Source organism: Saccopteryx leptura, chromosome 2 (genome assembly GCF_036850995.1).
Source record: "Saccopteryx leptura isolate mSacLep1 chromosome 2, mSacLep1_pri_phased_curated, whole genome shotgun sequence".
Taxonomy (NCBI): domain Eukaryota; kingdom Metazoa; phylum Chordata; class Mammalia; order Chiroptera; family Emballonuridae; genus Saccopteryx; species Saccopteryx leptura.
The window spans coordinates 237,029,169-237,047,222 of record NC_089504.1 but is presented as its reverse complement, the minus strand read 5'-3'; the positions used below and the strand labels follow the sequence as shown (position 1 = coordinate 237,047,222).

At 55.5% G+C, this 18,054-nt stretch overlaps 1 protein-coding gene across 3 annotated transcripts in view; it reads right to left on the bottom strand.

Annotated features, from left to right (window-relative positions):
* The window catches only part of FAM222A (family with sequence similarity 222 member A), a 54,483-nt gene extending 37,567 nt beyond the window's left edge, over positions 1 to 16,916 (bottom strand). The window contains exon 1 of one of the 3 annotated variants that reach the window (XM_066370714.1): positions 16,789 to 16,916. The gene's annotated coding sequence lies outside the window, so the exon portion shown is untranslated. Of the gene's footprint in view, positions 1 to 11,153; positions 11,204 to 14,256; positions 15,265 to 16,788 lie in introns of those variants that run through there. The other 2 variants (XM_066370713.1, XM_066370715.1) reach the window with 2 other exon arrangements.
* Positions 16,917 to 18,054: the final 1,138 nt, after the last annotated feature.

The window sequence follows — 18,054 nt, the reverse complement described above, 5'->3', positions numbered from 1 at the left end:
GCCTGTCAGGCCCCCCATCATGCCATCCAACCAGCCAGTATCACATCATTGAAGGGTGCAAATCTTGCCCACAGACATCTTTTCTTTGCCCTATTTGCTACAGTAAAAAAAAAAAAAAAAATTATCACATGGTTGGCAATACCAAAAAGAAAAGAAAAACAAAAACAAAGATTCCACCTAAAATTCTCATTGTCTGGTTTCTCTTGAAAATTAACTAAAACTGGTAGCTCTGAAACCACGAAGTCCACATTCCCACAAAGCTAAGTGGCAGCTGCTTTGTTCACTGTGCCACCTGGCTGGCCCTGCGGGCACCTGAGTTTTCTGCTTTAGAGAAAGGTGTAGGCTCTGGGGTCAGACAGGCAGAGCCTCAGAGCAAGACCCTGGCAAGCTCCTGGCAAGGCCTTCAGGAGCTGTGGGGCCTCAGCCAGCATCTGCCTTTCTGAGCCTCTTGTCCCATCTGTAAACCTGCTTTGCCTTGGGAGGATTAAATGGAGACCACTGTGTTTTCAGGGGCATTCAGGAGCGTAGTAGGGGCTCGGAAGGTTCAGTCCTTCTGAGGAGCAGGGAGAGTCAGGTGGGAGCTTCCTGCTCCTTGGTGCCCTGCACTTGACCCTGTTCCTGGACATGCAGCCTTGTCAACGATCAGTTTGTATTTGTTTCTCCCGCTAGGTGGGGATTAGGTCCCTGAAAGGCCAGGGCTGTGTCTCTGTTTCAGACCTCACTGAAGGCCTACTATGCGCCACACTAAAGAGCTGGGAGATGAAAAGGCTTGGGGCTCTGGTGGCGGTGAGCAGGGTACAAAAGACCCAGCAAGGGGACTCCAAGACTCAACTAGACAGGGGGTATTTAGGGAAGAGGCCAGTAGGAGTTGCCCCCGCAGAGGAGGACAGTGGAGGCACTTCTGGTGAAGGCCCCAGCCTCAGCAAAGACCCAGAGGAGGGAACAACCTGGGGAGGGTGAGCTGGTCCCTGGTGGCTGTGAAACACTGTGAGAAGCCAAGTAGCCTTTAGAGACTCCTGTGGGTGGTTCCGGGCCGCCCACATAGATGGGCTCACAAAGGGGCTTGGGCAGTGACTGCAGTGGACAGCTGTCCAATGGGCCAGGTGAGGGTCAGGAAGAGACTAAAGGTGGGGCCTTCGGGGAACTACCTCTCCTTGTTCCTGGCTCCTTGGGACCCCAAGCCTCAGTCTGCTGACCTGTAAAATGGGGCTGCAGCAGGGACCCAATGAGACAACCCCTGCCACGTGCTAATGCTAAGAGTTTCCCCTACATCCCTGTCACCCACCCACTGACTCGACTTGTTCCCTCACCTGTCCCAGGACACAGCAGGGATGCTGGAAACGCAGGCCATGTTTGTGTAGCCGGAGTGTGCGCAGTAGACACTGAGCTCAGTGCTTTACCTGCACCCTGGCACCCCCAACACTGGATTCTATTTCACTCCCAGTTTTAAGCCAAGGAGACTGAGGTTCAGAGAACATGTCATGGGTAGGGTAGCCCTCACCAGGGTCCTATGCTTGGACCCCACTAAAGCTGCAGCTTCTAGTCCAGAGCCTGACCAGGAGAGGAATGGAATGGACACTTGGTGCCCACCCAGGGAGCAGGGACAGCCAGCAGCTTTCTTAAGGCCATCCAGACAACAGGGGGGCACCTCACGTTGCAGCCTCGGCTCCCAGGACCCCCCAAGCAGCAGGGCACAGATCTTGGCCCTGTGACCAGCTGTGACCGTATGGTGAGACACCTGTCCTCTGAGCCTCAGCATATCACATGGCACTACTGCCCTTTACCTGCAGGGTTGGTGCAGTGCTGGCCCCGTGGGGGCACATAGTAGGCCTGCAGCAAGCCCAGTGAGTGGCTACCCATAGCGCCATAGCAGCCAGAGGCCCCCAGGAAATGAGAGGAAGTCAAATAGTGGTGGAAAAAGGCAGCAGGGGAGAAGATGACAGGCTCCTGGCCAGTCCCCTGGGGGTGGCAGCAGACCTCTGTGGAGGGCTCAGACCTCCCCGGTCACACAGGGTGGCAGCTGGCAGCACCCCCTCCCCCACTGAGCACCACACAAAGGGGCCTCTATTCCTAACTCTGAGCATTTATCCCTGGCCAGCTTGGCCGCACCGCCCTCTCCCCACCCCGATGGCTGCCCCGCCTGGCCCCAGCCTACACAAAGGCTGGTGTGTCCCTGCAGAGCCAGCCTGGCCTCAGAAGACCCGTCCGCACAGAGCCAGGGAGCTCAAAGGGTCTTGGGGAGGGTTCGTAGTGTGTGGCAAGGCCACATCCAGGCCACGATGGGGAGGGGGCTGGGAAGGCATGAGAAAGACTTCGCAGTGGATGCACCTCGACATGACTCTGACTCCAGCTTCCCCCCTCCTAGCTGTGTAACCTTAGGTCACTTTGGACCTTGGTTTTCTCATCCATACAATGGAGACAGTTGAGAACAACATGCCCAACCTACTTGGGTGTGGAGGGTCCAGTTAGGTGACATGGGGCCTGGTGTACCGTCAGCACCCAGCACCTCAGAGCCGGAGTAGAGGCACCTGGGGGAGGGGTGGCGGGGAGGGGTGACGGGCAGGAGTGTCTGAGGCTTTGGCCAGGCATGCTCTCAGTGTCTCCCTGCTGAGTCCCACCCTGGTAACCTAGGGGGCCCGGCTCCCTGGGGAGGGAAGGAAAATGGCACCCCTGGGAGACCCCTCCACCCTCCATCCAGCAAGGTCCATGTGTGTTGGTGCCGACCCACAGGCCAGGGCCTGAGCCCCCTACTGCCTGGGCCACTGTGCTGGCAGTGGGATGACGGCAGCTACCACTGATGAAACGCCTACTGTGTGCTGTGACTTCTCATCTCCTTTTCACCCTATGGCTACCCTGCCTGAGAGGGAGGGCACACCAGGGTGGTACAACCACTATAGGCTCCAGAGGCCAGTAACCAGGTCCATATCCACACTCTACATTTCTGGCAGTGGGACTCCAGGCCCCACCCTCCCTGTCGATCCTCAAAGAGGATCGTGCAACAGCCAGAGGAGAGGCCTGCTTGATGTCCTCAGCCCAGAGCCTGGCCCCAGCCAGCTGGAAATACTGACCACTGGGCTATTACTTGCAACTCACAGATGGGGAAACTGAGGCCCAGCTGGTAAGTGGCTCATATCTGGTGTGGAGGCGGGCAGTAAACCCAATGGGTCATTCTAGGAGATGGACTAGGGATCTGAAGCCAGGTCTAATAGACTCTGGTCCCCTTTTCTCCTCGAGGATTTTGCAAACATTTTAGCAGTTCTTTCTTGTTTCACAGTCATCCTCACTTCCGTGGCCAAGTGAGGAAAGAGACCCAGGTCTGGAGCTTGACCCATTTCCCTAGCCGAACCCCAGGAGAACCGTACCCTGCCACACAAAGTCCCCTTTCTCCCTTCCACCCGCTCAGGGCAGCCAAGTGAACAGCGGAACACCAAGTAATTAAGTCGGCGCGCACCATCCGGGCGCCTGGGAACACTGGAGTTTCCCTTTTATGTTTATAGCAATTGTATGAAAATGTGCAACATGAAGCGGCACCAGCTGACAAACGAGACGAAACAGACAGGATTCCAGGCCGGCTTTTTTCCGGGCCTGATTGGCATTAATTGTGAGCGTTTACAAAGCACAGCTCGGCGCCTGACATTTGCTTCAAGCGAACGTTTCCTTCTAATAGTTTTAATGATTACAACGGGCGGGGAATGGGCTGCCTGGTGCCTGGGTTGGGCTCCTGCCAGGGGCCTGGCCAACCTGTGCTTGCCAGGGTCCCAGGGGTCCCACTTTCCCCTGCTACCTGTTGCAGGAGGGCTGCACCAAGTACCGGGCCTTGGGGCCTGGGGCACAGGGACTCCAGCATGGGACCTGGCTGCGGACACACTCTGAGCTGCAGGGTTTATAAAGCTGAGGGGGAAACCCACAGGCACAGAGATCCTAGGCACAGTCTTGGGAAGAGGGAAGAGCAGCTCTGAGGCCAGAGGGTCTGTTTCCTCATCCTATAATGGGGGTCGGTAGGAAGGGCCCCACAAATGCTGACTGCTATTTCTTTGCTGTGTGACCTTGGCCAAATCCCTTCCCCATTCAGGGCCTAACCTTCCTCACCTATAATGTAAAGGGAGGGACTTGGTCAGCTGGAGTCACAGGGATCCGAGTCCCAGTCCCAGCTCCGGCCTCCTTCCTGCTGTACAACTGTGGAAGAGTCCCTAGACCTCTCTGGGCCTCAGTTTTCCTCAGCAGGAGAACAGAGTTCATAATCCCCACAGGTTGCCCAGTGATTTCAAGACTTCAGTAGAAAGGGTGTACAAACTCTGAATTTCTGGCAAGCCAAGAGCCCCTGTCTCATTCCCTCCCTGAAGTTCTTTAAATACCTCATTCATTCATTCATTCATTCATTCATTCATTCATGCATTCAGTAAACATCATGTGTCCCATTAGAATGCTGGAAAAACATCAGTGAACTAAGCAACCCCTCTTTGGGGAAGAGAAATGACAGACCTTCACACACAGTATCCCATCAACTTATCCCCATTTCACAGAGGAAGAAACTGAGACAAGGAGAGGGAGGAATGATAGTCGGGAAGTCTTTGGCATGAGGCGGCATGGCAATCGAACCCTGGCAGGCTGCCTCAGAGGCGAGTCCTTTCAGAACGCTGACGGCCAGCCTACTCGGGCCCCAGGGAGAATCCCTTTCTGAGGGCCTGAGGAGGACTAACCCTTGGGTGGGGCTCATCTTTGGGCCCAGGCACCACAGCAGGAGGGACCACTGGAAATTTGAAGTCTGTGAGCCTGGGCAGCCCCACGGGAATTGACTGAGCCTCCTTATACCTCTTTAAGGCAGGTAGGGAAATCAAGGCATCACTGACTATCTCAAACCCCTCCTGAGGTCCATTTCCTGGGCTAGAAATGGGAGAGGAAGTGCCTGTGTGCCCATCACACTCACTATCACAGTTCCATCGGCACTGCATAATGCTCATACCATGCCAAGTCCTGTCCTAGGGGCTACACAAACAGCATCCGCAAAGGGCTGGGAAAGGACAACAGGTCCTCGGACAGCAACATAGCATGTGCAAAGGCCCGGAGCCGACAGAGAGCCAGTGGGGACAGGAACTGCTGGCAGTTTGCTGAGGCCATCGCTTCCTCTCAGCAGTCAGGTTTCATGGGGCCCTCTCATCCCTGCCCCACCTGGCCTTAGGACTTGGCCAGGCCCACCCTGCAGGAAGCTTCCAGCTCTGTGCTTGGCTACAGTCAGAGAAACCTTGGCAACTGTTTTTTTTTTTAGAGTCAGTTTGGGGGATGGGGCAGGGAAAAAAATTTTTTTAAATGGGGATTTTTTTTTCCCTTTTGCATATGGTGGCACAGATGGGCCCATGATCCATAAAAACTGTTTGCAATTAAACTCCCACTTTGCATGGCTGGATTTGTCAGTTGTCTGAACCATGAGCATGGGGCTCCACACTGACAGGGAGATGGAACTTGGGGCAGGGTGGGGCCAGATGCTACAGGATGGGCAGAGACCCAGGAACCTGCTCTGGGCTTGGGGCCCGGCTGATGGGGTGTCACAACAGCATGCCAGCTACCTCTCTGGGCATCTCCTAGCCCTCGCCAGGAGTCGGAATGTGGCCAGGCAGCTGGGGTGGGGCTTGGCAGGGTTGCCCTGCCCCAGCAGAGACTTGGCCAGTGCCAGTGTCCTGGCTGAGGGGGTAATGAGGGAGGACAGAGTGGAGTTAATCACCACTCAACCCCTGCCAGAGACTGGGTCTGGGACTCAGGACAGGCAGGAGGTGGTCAGGCAATGTGAGTCACAATGGGGGTCCAGCAGGGTCCAGCAGGCAGAGTACAATAACAGGTTCAGGGCTGAGGAACCAGAACCTCCGGCCCAGTTGGCAGAAAGGATCTAGGGTGGTGCCAAGTAGAGCTGCCAAGGGCCAGTACTGGCTCCTTCTTCATCCTCAGGGGAAGTGGCCCTTAGGCCTCCTTGAAGCAGGTAGGAAAATCAACGCAGTTACTGAAAACATTGCAAGGGCCTGGACTTCCCCTTGGCCAAACCAATGGGCCCTCTGCATTTGGGGCCTTTTCAGAGGGCTTCCAAAATAGGGCCAAGGGGCCTGCACCCTTCCACTAGTCCTGGGCTCAAAACGCCCGCCTGCTGCCCCAGGATGCTTGCTTGTTTGGGTTTACAAATGCATCATTTGCCTTTGGGAAATCCTGAGATCACTAATAATTGTTCCCTGATGAAAAGAAATAAGGCCCTGATATTCCCTTCCCCCCGCCCCCTCCAAGCTGGGAAAGAAAAGTCATAAAAATAGCTTGTTATCTCACCTATTGAGGCTCCGACTGGATGTTACTGCTAATTGGGTATAACATCCTTGTCTTGTTCTCTCAGAAGCTAAATCAAGAAAGAGCCACTGCTGCGAACTAATTATATCTCCGGCCTGCAGCCTGCAGCTTGTCTCTCCCTTTATTGAGTTAAAAAATGGTCATGAACCTTCATCTTTTATTCCCCCAAGCGCTGGGTCCAGGCTGCCCGCCAGGCGTGGCAGCGAGGCGAGGACATCCCTTAGAAAGTCTAGGAGGGTCTTAGGGACAGGCAGCAGGGGTAGGAGGGCTGGGAGGGAAGCCCCTGCCCCAGGGACCTGCCTGGCTCCCTCCCCCAGCCCCAGCTCCCAACCTGATGTTCAACTTTCCCTGGAAAGAGAGATTCTGGCCTCTCCTCCATGCAGTTGGACCCACGGGGAGATCAAGAGCATTTCAGTCCAGCAAGCATTCATTTATTCATTCAACAAACATTTCTTGGATGCCTACCTACTGTGCACCAGGCACTGTTCCTGGCTAAAGCTTCCAGTAGACCAGAGGAAGCCCCAAGCATCACCCTGGGTTCATGGAGATGTTAAATAAATACACTTAGACAGGACTGGGTTGTTCATCTACCCAAAGAGCTGCCACAGTTCCCCACTAAGGAAAGGCAAAGTCCAAATGCCAAGATCAGCCTTGGCTCCCCTACGGTTCCCTTTTTCTCCACATTCCAGCCGCATTCATCCACACACTAGACCCTCAACCTAGTCACTCTTGCCTGCCTGCCTGCCTGCCTCTGAGCTGCTGCTCATGCTGTTTCGTCCACCTAAGGTGCCCCGTTCATTTTCCTAGAAGGCCCAGCTCTGCCTGTCAGAAGTCAACCAGCCTTTAATGAAATGACCCCCAGAAAGGTTGCCTTGTCTGTCTGCCTTGCTCAGCCATGCTCCAGGCTCTGGACATCAAGACCTGGGTGTGACTGCCAGCTCAGCCACTTAGCAAGTGCATAACCTTATTTTTAACCACTCTGAGCCTCGGTTTCCTCATCTCTGAAATGGGCTAAGAATTCTTCCGAGAGGGGCTAAGAGGTATGCTGCAGATATTCTGTAGAATGATGAATGAGAGGATGCCCATGAAGAACCCAGCTCTCAGGAAGAGTTCAATAAATGCGGTAATTATCATTCAGACGGAAAGTATTCAGAATCTGCCCAGGGCACTCACACTGAGCATGAGCTAGGCTGCACGGATGGGGACACAGGTCTTTCTGGGTAATGCAACAAGATAACAGACTCTCACACCTCCACAGCTCTTGTGGCTGAAGAACAACCCATATCCTCAGAGAAGATCCCCCAATATCCCTCGCTCTGGTACCCTGGTCCTCTAAACCACATGGAAAAGGGCCAGAGGGACCCCTGGGCTCTTCAAAGCCAGGCAGGCAAATGGGCTTCAGCTCATATATTGGTGCTGCCTGCCCAGAATCCCGGAAAGAACCCTGCTGATTGACTCGTGCTGCCTGCCCAAAGCCCTGGAAATAATCCAAGGTCAGGGGAAGAACTCAGCAGGGGAAGAGGGCAGCAATTGATTGGCAATGTCTGCCAAGGGCACAGCAGTGTAAAGCAAGCCAGGCCTGCCATGGATTTGCCATCCTTGACATTTTACAGAGGACGTAGCTGAGGCCCGGCTGGGGTGGAGGTGGGAGGGGTGACCTGCTCAAGGTCATGTAGCTTATAAAGGTAACAGCTGGCTCAGAAATGGATCCTCTCAGCCACTGCCCAAGGAGTCTCGTGAGACAGCCCCACAGAGCCCAGTGCCCTCACAGGCAGGGGACCAGCAAAAGCTTGCATGGATAAGGAATGGGATTGTGTTGCCTTGCCATATGGCCCTGGACTGCCACGTCATTTCAGTGAGCCTCAGTTTCTTCAGTTTCTTCATTTACACGACAGGGATGAAAATACTCTTCCCAGAACCATATCAGGATTACATGAGAGAACAAAATGCCAAAGGCAGAAGCTCAGTGTGGCACATAGCAGATGCCACCAGTGTCCTGGGGTTCCCATAACAGGCAAAGGTGTTTAGATAGAAGCCTCCAAAGCCAGCACTGAAAATGCCTCTACCTCCAGGGAGCCCTCAGTGGCTACCTCAGTTGGAAGTAATAATTTCCAACTCTGACTTCCTAGCATACACTGAGAGACTGGGGGTTCCAAAGGGCCATATCTGGCTTGTTCACTGCCGTCCCCTGGCTCCTGGCACAGTGCCTGCAGACTGTGAATTCCTGTATTGTGGCTACTAACCCACTGTACTGTGATGATGTGTTGGAGGCCATACTAGCTTTCAAGTCAATTGGGCTTGTTCATCTCTGCGTCCCCAGCACCTGGCAGGGAGCCTGGCATGGAGCACTGAATCTCTCTGAATGATCGGATGAATAAAGAGCAAAAATAGCAGTTCCTGTTTACTGCCCACTTGCTCTCGGTTACTGCCAAGCCTCACAGCTGCCTTCCGAAGTGGATCCCTGGCTCATCTGACAGATGATGAGACTGAGATTACTCAGATGCAAGGGGCAGGGCCAAGCCCCAAATTCAGGCCTGGGGACTGATTTTGGCCGGGAGGCCCTGCCACCTCTGCCTCCCCAAGTGCCAAGCTCAGACCTGAACTCTGTGGGACTGCTGACTCTGCCTTGGCAGTGGATCTGTGGAGCAGACAGCTGGCGGCAGGACACCCCCCACCTCCTACTCCTCCAAGGGAGGCCCCTTCCCCACAGACTCTGGGTCATTAAGTTTTTCATCATTAAGTCCCCATCCCCAGGCGCCTGTTCACAGCCAGCCTCAGCTTTACCCCCTGACCTCTTGGGCCTTTGTCCCCTTTGCCCTCCGCACAATGGCTGGGGCTCCCAGGGCCCCAAACAGCTGCTGGGGCTGGGATGCTGGTCTGCTGTGAGGCCAGGATGGCTGGCTGGGGCCTGGGCCCTGCTCACCCAGCTCCGAAGGGCTTAGTCAAGCTCATTCCACCCACCTGTGGGAAACTGTTATGATTCCCTTGCACAGATGAGGACAGTGAGACTCAGTGAGGTAACCTGACCTGTCTGAAGACACAGAGCCAGTGGGAGGAGGAGCCGGGGTTCCACCCCAATCACACTCGAGCCCTGCACTCTCCTGTCTAGCTCTCTTCCAGCACCACCTGTAAGCTTCCCCTGCTCTTCCTGGTCGTGCCCCTTGGTTCTCAAACTCCCTCTGCCCATGACAGCCCCATTTGCTCTATGCTGGAGCAGATCTACCCAGTCTTCAGGGTCCAGAGCAAAAACCCCCTCTGTCAGGAAGCCCTCCATTACCAGCTGGAGTTTTTCCCTCCTTGATGCCTCTCCTCCAGCCCTGCTCCGGGTCTGTCCAGAATCTGAGCTGGTTGCAGACTCATCTTACTCCTCATGGAAGCTCTGGGCCATCTGATTCCTTAGAGCTTTGCCACCCAGAGAGTGGCCAGCACGGTGCCCTGACCCAGGCTGATGCCGGGGGGTTACCGAATGGAACTATGAGGGGTGGAGAAGGGGGAGAAGGAATCCAACTTCTGGCCACCAACAGAACTCACACTTCTGCCACTCTCTGTGTGACCTTGGGCAGTGACATAATTTCTCTGTGCCCTGTCTCCTCCCTGGTGAAATGAAGTAGCATCTGCATTTCTTAGGGCTATGACATAGCCCAAGGAGGTACCAGACACATGACCTCTACCCAGGAATGATTATCATTATTATTTGTCTACACCCACTCCAGCAGGAATTTGGGGGTGGGAAAGACTCAGCTTGCAGCCACTTATTGGGTGTGTGATTCCAGGCAGGTGGCTCATTCCTCAATGCCTTTATTTCCCCATCTCTGAAATGGTACTAACTCCGCCCACAGGGATGCAACACCCCCATCTCCGCAGTGTCTTTTGTTTGAGGCACGCAGTAGGCACTCACATAATTCTCAACTAACCAATCAATGGTCCAGGTGGAAGAAATTAAACCACCTTCCAGCCTCCTCCCTCTCTCACCCGCTTAGCCTCCAGAATTCCCCCCCCCTCCACACCCTCTGCAGACTAAAATAGTCATTAGGCAGATTTCAAAAGATGTCAGTAGCTTATAATTATGGTCGACATCCTTCTGAGATAAAAGTGATTACCTTAGATGCAAATCACTTAGCAACCAATCAGGGCGGTGGGCGGCGCCCGCGGAGGTGACCGGCCGGCGCATCGCCCTCCTCCTGCAGCCTGCCCAGCACAGGCAGAGAAAGCGCACAATAGCTCTTGACACCCAAATGGGTTAACACAATAAAGGCGGCTCCGGCCGCTGCTGGGGGAGAGCAGCAATTCCCGGCCCGCGGGAGGTAATAAAGCGGCCCTTTTGTGCGCGCCTCCTCGTTCTCACCCCCGCCCCAAGCCCAGAGGAATCGCCGCCTGATTGAATTACGGTTCATGAATATGAGCTGCTCAGCTTGCTTCCTCCGATTTGTGAGGGATTGGAAGGTGGAGGGGGCAGAAGGGAGGTTGGGGAGGGCCCCCGCCAGGCCCCAGCACCCACCCCAGAAGCTCAGATGGGAGCCACATAGGTGTGGTGCTGGAGGTCGGTGGGTGACAGACCAGCAGAGGCAACTGGAAGAGTGGGAGTCCTGACCAGCCCTGGGGTCTTTGATCATTGATTCCAACAGGGACTGGGAAAGCTTTTCAAGGCCCCATTCTGAGGATGAGGCTAATGCTGGCCAGGAGAATGTCCATTTAAGGAGTGCCTGCTGTATGCCACCACCTGTGCTAAACCCTCACTGAATCCTTACCACACCCCGGGAAGTGGGTGCTGTTATCAGCTCCTTCTCACAGGTGAGGAAACTGAGGCTCAGATAGCCAAAGCTACTCACCCAAGGTCACACAGCCAACAAGGGGTGGACCCACTCCACAGCCTGGCTCTTTCATGTTGGGGATTTAAGTAACTCAGCCCAGGTCCAGAGCAACTGTGAGCCTCAGAAAGGAGAGGGGATGGGTGAGCTTACATGGAATTAGGTAAGTGATAAGGATTATTGGAGGTGGAGGGTGGACAGCTCACCTTGAGAAAGAGGACTGCCCAGAGAGCTGAGCAGGCCTTCCCCACCCTGACTGGAAGGGATGTCTGGGGTCATCCCTTCAGAGTCACCCTCTCTGACAAGGGAGCCCTAGCTGGATCCTTTCCTTTGCTTAAGCCTCCTCACCCACCTACACTTCCAGGGCATAGCCACCTCTTCCCCTCATTCAGCATACCCCAGCAATCAGAGGCCCACTACATGGCCACTCCCACTGTCCAGAACACTCTTTCTGCCCTGCTGCAGATCCCTATTTGTCCTTTCTGAGAGTCACATGGCACCCCTCCTATAGGGCCCTTCCCCACCCTCAGGCTGGGTCAGCAAGTCACAGATGCCTGTGCCCTATCTGCATCCTTGCCTTCCCACCAGCTGGGTGCCTCCAAGGGGGTCCCTGGGATGGCTGGGGGCAGCCTGACAGACACCCCTCCCTCGGTAAGCCCATAGGGGCAGATGACAAGGGCCAACTTTCTCATCCCTTCCTGGCAGGCAGGTTGCATGCCATGCCTTCCTTCCTCCAGCACTGAGGAAAGAGGTGCCAGGGCTGAGGGGAGCAGGCTGCCCACTAGACCAGGACAGAAGAGGCTCTTCTGCTCAACCTGTCCTGTAGGTAATGGGGAAGCCGGGTCCCAACCTGGGCTTCAGTGTGGCAAGACATCTCAATGAGGCCAAACTTCCTCTATAGGCAATAGCCCCTGACTCTTGCAGGCACCTTATCCAACAAGTGGGGGTGCCTCCACCTCTGCCCATGCAAGAGGCCGGTAAGACAGGGAACTCTGACACCAGCGCAACTGAGAGCCAAACACCTGCAGTTGCCTGGCTGAGCACCCGTAGCTCATCACTTCCTCTGAGCCTCGGTCTTCTCATCTGTATAATGGCCACAGCGTGAGGGTCACTGCAAGGAGTAACTGAGATTCTATAAAGTGCCTGGCACGTAGGAAGATGCTGGGTAAGCTGGCACCCCCTCCTGCACATTGCCTGATGCTATTGCCAAGCCCAGGGAAGGGAACAGAAGGAATTGCCCAATTTTGACAGCCTTTCCCTCCGCCTTGGCTCTGGAAGTGTAAATACTCCATGGAGGACCTCCAACTGCCTGTGTTTGTGGATCTCTGGCACACTCCGAGTTTGTTTCTAAACTGGGAAGCTTTGAAAGGCAGCGCAAACAGCTCTCTGCCCACCTCTCCCACTTCTACCCCATCTGCTATTGCTCCTCTGTCCTTGGAAGCCTGTGTGTTTAACAGCACCATTTCAGCTGGAAATACCATCTTCATGTAAAGCCCCCAAAAGCAGTTCCACTGATATTTATTGACCTGTTCATCTAGCTAGAGAGCCGGGTAGGAGAACAGAAAAAAATGCTCGCTGCATCGAGACAGCGCCTGGCTTCTCAAAATGACCTCAGAGACACTCCCCCTGCTTTCACCCAACCCCACACCACTGAAGCAATGACACAGTTCTCTAACCTTTTCCTAGAAATGTGATCACAGCAGTTTCACCCACATCCGACACTGGCAGCAATTGCTGGAAGGAACTTAGAAGAGGAATCAAAGAGTCAGCAGCACAATGCTGCTGGGGGGGTTCTCTGGGCATTCACAAGGAACAGGGCCAGTACTGGGGTGTGGTAGGGAGGAGAGGGTTGTTGCCTGACCCCCATCAAAGCTGGCACTGTGGCAGAGACATGCTTCACTCAGACCTTGGCACTGATGGGCCTGACTTGCCCTTCCTTCACTTAATGAGTACCGCATGGAGCTTGTCAAAGTCATCCTAAACACCAAAGGAGTGGGGCAGTCAGGAGTTTAGGCTTGGCCAAAGCCCCTCATCTTGGCAGTCAACGGCAGGGGACCTCCCTGGATGTAAGGGGCAGCAGAAAACAGTTGCTCTGCACCTTCCTTGGCTGGTGGTGAGGCACCCATGTTTTCCTGAGTAGAAGTAGCCCTTTTTAAGGCAGGGGCTCACAGCTCTCTGGAGACTGGGGAACTTCAGGTTGCCAGCTTGGTGTGTGTTGGCGTTCAGGGAGGTGGTCTCTATAGCATCCCTTTTGAAAGCAGAAAGTTGCTCTGTTTGGGATTCCTAAGACCCCAGGCACTGCCAGGCTATATAACCAAAAATGAACACCTGTCCTTGGAGGAAGGAGCATCATAGGGACAGCTGGTGCTGCCTCCCTCCCCCACCTCGTCAGGGCACTGGGGATTTAGGTCAGAGGACTGCAGTTGGGGTGGGGAGTTTGCCTTCCCCCCTCCACTACCCAATGACATCCTCTGGCTTCTGGTCACCACCACTCCCACCCCTTCCGACCTTGGGTCAGGACAAGTCCTGTCTCTACTGACACTGCAACCCCAGTGGCGTCAGATGCCTGGTAGTGACGTCACACCACACTGCATTAGGCACGCACTGCACCTGTGAGTTTTTTGTAGGAATACCAGCTGTGACGGGATCCTGTCTAACCTTAGAGAGCTCAATCCTGAAAAGCAGCCACCTGCATAACCAGGACTCCACATACCCCTCTGAGCTGATGTCCACTGAAGATCTCAGAGGCAACTTGGGAGAACCCCAAGCTGTCCCATCCTGGGTGTCCCCCTCCTCAAACACTCCAAGACAGGGAGTTCCTGGGGAATGTTCGGAAGACAGAGCCACTACCCCTGCTACTTTTGGCTTTAAGGATGGGATGCAGTTACCTCTGGTATATACCTGGCCTAGAGCTCAGCAGAGTCCCCACAACGGGTCCCCAACTTCAACTTTGACCGGCTGGCGAGTCCAGACAAGTGGTGTGTGGGAAGGAAAGGGGAGGTCAAGAGGCACCACTGCTTCAAGATCCCCAACAGTCCAGGGTTCTTTTATTTCCAATCTGGGCTACCCCAACGCCAGGGGGTGCCCCCAGCTCTAACCCGCAACCCCGCCTCGCGGAACTCACCGGATCAACCAGGTCTCAGCGGCGACGACTCTCGGCTCGCAGGGCTGCAGCCATGCAGAGGTGACAGAGGCTGCCCGAGAGAGCCCCCCTTGGGGGCCGATACCTCTCTCTAGATGGAAAGGGATGCTGTCGGTGGGGCCGATACAGGCGCCAGCCCGCGCCGTCTGAAGTCGGGGGTGGAGGGTCTCTCCGCTTAGCGGAGGTCGCGCCCGCCTGTGACCAGGGCCGCGCGGGCGCTCAAGCGGCGCATCCTTGCCGGAGCTTCTGCTCCCCGCGTCCGGCGGGCGGCGCTGCGCCTCCCCTCCGGGTCCTGCTCAGGGCTGCAGCTCAGCCCGCGCCGCTCCCCGGGGTGCCCTCTCCGCCCGCGCCGGGAGCCCGGCGGCCACGGCCCCTCTTGCCGGCCCCAGCTGTAGCCGGTCTTTGTTGCTTCCTCTCGCTCGATCGCCCGCCGGCGGCTAGCAGCCCCCAGACTCGGCCGAAGGTGGGGGAATCTTCTCCTTTGGGATTGCACGCACCTGCAGCGATCCGGGCGCCTCGCGGGGCATGCACTGGCCTCCGCAGGTTGCAAAGAGCGGCGGAGAGAATGTACCGGCCCCTCCTCCTCCGGCTGTGGGGGGAGGGGATGCCGGAGACTAGCGGCAGCCGAGGCGACGGAGGCTCGAATGCAGCCCCGGGGACCTCAGCGCCAAGAAATAACCGGTCACGATGGAGCAGAGAGGACGTGGGGAAGACCCGGAGGACGTTGAACCGGGACTGCGAGCTCGCGAGGTGCAGCAGGGGCGGCACGCACCAGGCTCTCACGCGCCCATGGCCCCGGGTGGCGCGCGGCGGCTCCCGGACCTCAGTCTCGCGCTGCCTGCCGCGCGCCGGCGCCTCGCCTCGCTTCAGGTCCAGGTGCCGCGCGCCTCGCCGCGCAGGTGACGGGCCTGGCTCTTAGCCTCCCCCGGCTGGCGCGCGCAGCCTCTTCGCGGAGCCGCCGGCCCAGCCGCCCTGCCCGCTCCTCCGCTCGGACCCGACTGACAGGCGCGAGCGCCCGCAGCTGCCGTCGCGTCTCGCCCCCTACCCGCCCCCTGACGTCCGGCCCAATCAGCGACGGCCGAGAGGCGGTTACCAGGGTGACGCGGCGCCGCGTCCTGCGGGGGGCGTGGCCGAGGGGCCACCACGCGCGCTTTTCGCGGCAAAATTCAAAGGCCGGCAGGGCGGCTCTCCAACCTCCTCCCCAAAGCTGGAGCGAGGCGGGGCCAGCCTCGAAAGGACTGCAACTCCCAGTATGCAGCACGCAGTCACTGGGCGCAGGGACCCCAACTGAGGGTGCATGGCATGCTGGTACTTATAGTCCCTTTGTCGAGAACGGAGGTGGAAAACCAGGTATCATTATTAAGCACATTTTGGTAGTTAATTGTTAAAAATAAGAAAAACAATAAAAGAAGCTAACACGTGTAATGAAGTACTTTCCCCAATGTTCACACATAATCCTGTAAGTTACAGCAAGTATTATTACCCCCATTATACAGCTGGGAAAACTGTTATGGATAGGCACTATTATTATACTACCAACTTATAGAGGAAATTGAGGTTAAGACATTCTATCTGGACTATTTTTCCCCAAAACATATTTTTGGAAGTGGTTGATTTTTGGTAGCAACGTTGAGATATCTGGGGCACTAACTATATAACCAGGCACCATACTGAGCTCTTTAGAACTCTGCCTCACGGAATCCTCATCACAATCACGGGAGGCAGGCACTGGTATTCTTTGCCACTTAACAGATGCAGAAACTGGGTTCCAAATTTTGAATCCATCAAACTATACTGAACCTTGCTTTTTAGGAAGAACAGTTCCCTCAGTTGCCATGTGTCCTCACACAGCAAGTTGGGGAGCTAGCTTTCCAGGAAAGACCTTAGGAGCCCTATAGAAATGCAAAGTAGCAGCCAGAACTCCTCCCACTACCCTCAGACTATGTTCATGCGACCCTCTAGAGTCCCACAGAACCTGGGTGGGGTTCTGGTCCTGTCCTTGCTAGCTGTTGGCCTTGAACACTTATCTTCATGACTCTGTGCCTCAGTTTCTTGTCTGCATATCATATCCTACCATACAGGGTTGTTGTGAGGGCAAAGTGAGTTGTGTGGGAAGGACTCAGAACACACTGAGTGCTTCGTAAATGCCAGCTGTTGACAATAAGTGCCCCATAAATGCCAGGTGTGGTTTTCAAGACACGGTGGGCTTTGGAGACATTGTTGAATGTACTCTGTGGGATGAGCTGATTATAGTCAGCTCTGGCCTACTTCCAGGAGCCAACCCATCCCTACACAGAATCTGGGAGAGGCGCCGGTGGGGGAGCTCCAGGGCCGGCTCAAGTAGGCCACCTACTGCCTTATCTAGGACAGGAGCTGGCCCTGTTTCAGGCTGCTGAGCAGCAGCCTCACGCATGGTTCCCAGTACGTCCCCACCCCTTTAGTCCCCCCCCCCCCCGCAGCCACACCCAACTCAGCACCCCCGGGAGTTTGGGTGGGGGTGGGGTGGGGATTTACCTGGAAATGTGATCTGGCTGCCAGCTGCTTCCACTCTGGGGCCAGCTGCCTGAACTGGCAGTGACGTCAGGGAACGTTGCCTGGGCAACGCACTGGGTGGACTGGGCCCTGGACAGGTGGGGAGAATGTGTGGGGCACCCCAGCCAGGTGCATGTCGAGGGACCAACAACCAAAACCTTGGGAAGCAAACAGGCAGGAAGGGAAGGAGCAGGCAGCAGGCCACACCACAGCCTTCCCAAAGTTTGGGATTTTTTTTTCCATTGTAGGTTACCATGACTTGACACCAACTATGGGCCATTCAGTGCTCAGTGCTATTTATATCACATATTTCTATCTCCTTTCACCCTCACAGCAACCCTATGAGGTCTATTTGATTATTATCTACATTTTACAGCCGAAGAAGGCCACGTGACTTGCACAAGGCCACACAATGACAAAACCGGGTCCCAAACACCAGTGCCCCTGACCTTGATTTATTGCACGCAGTGCCAGCCTCTGATTGACTGAGTGTGACCTTGTGGGCAAGTTTCTTTCTCTCTGGACCTCAGTTTCTTCTGTGGTAACATGGAAGATGAGACTCATAATCCAAGCTACCAATCAGACTCTGGAGCTGGCAGCCCCTCCCTGCCTCAGCAGTTTGCAAAGGCCTCCACATTATTCCAGTGTGCAGCCAGGGGTTTAGAAGATCTCTAAGACCCCACCATCTCTGAAGTCTGTAAGATCCATGGTGGAATCTCAGACAGCAGCAGGCTCGAAGGTAGCCATGTAGGTGGAGGGGTGTCTTCTAGGTGTCTCTCATACCGCTCCAGACAGGTGAACCCCCCTCCCCCATAGATGCTCAGTCTTGGGCCTTCACTTATGTCTTGCCCTCACACACTCATAGTGTTCAGCACCCTACACCACCCTCCCACATGCCCACCTCCCTGAGGTTGGACCCTCATGCCCACCCCCTTCCCCAACTCCCAGCCTTGATCCAGCCTCCCCTTGCTCTTGGTTGTGTCCAATAACTCTGCACTATGTGAATGGAGACAGTGTCAAGATGGATTTGCCACGGTCCACGGAACCACCAGGCAGGCAGGCAGGCCCCTGACACTGGCTGCAGCGAGCAGTCCAAGAGGCCCTGAGGGGGCTCGGGACAGAGGGCGCCTCATTCTTCACTGCCCCTGTATGCTCCCTACACAGCAGCCTTGCTGATATGCCTGCACTTTCTCCAGTGTGTCTCTTGGACTTCCAGGCCCATGCTGTCCCCCTCCACTTAGAATATCC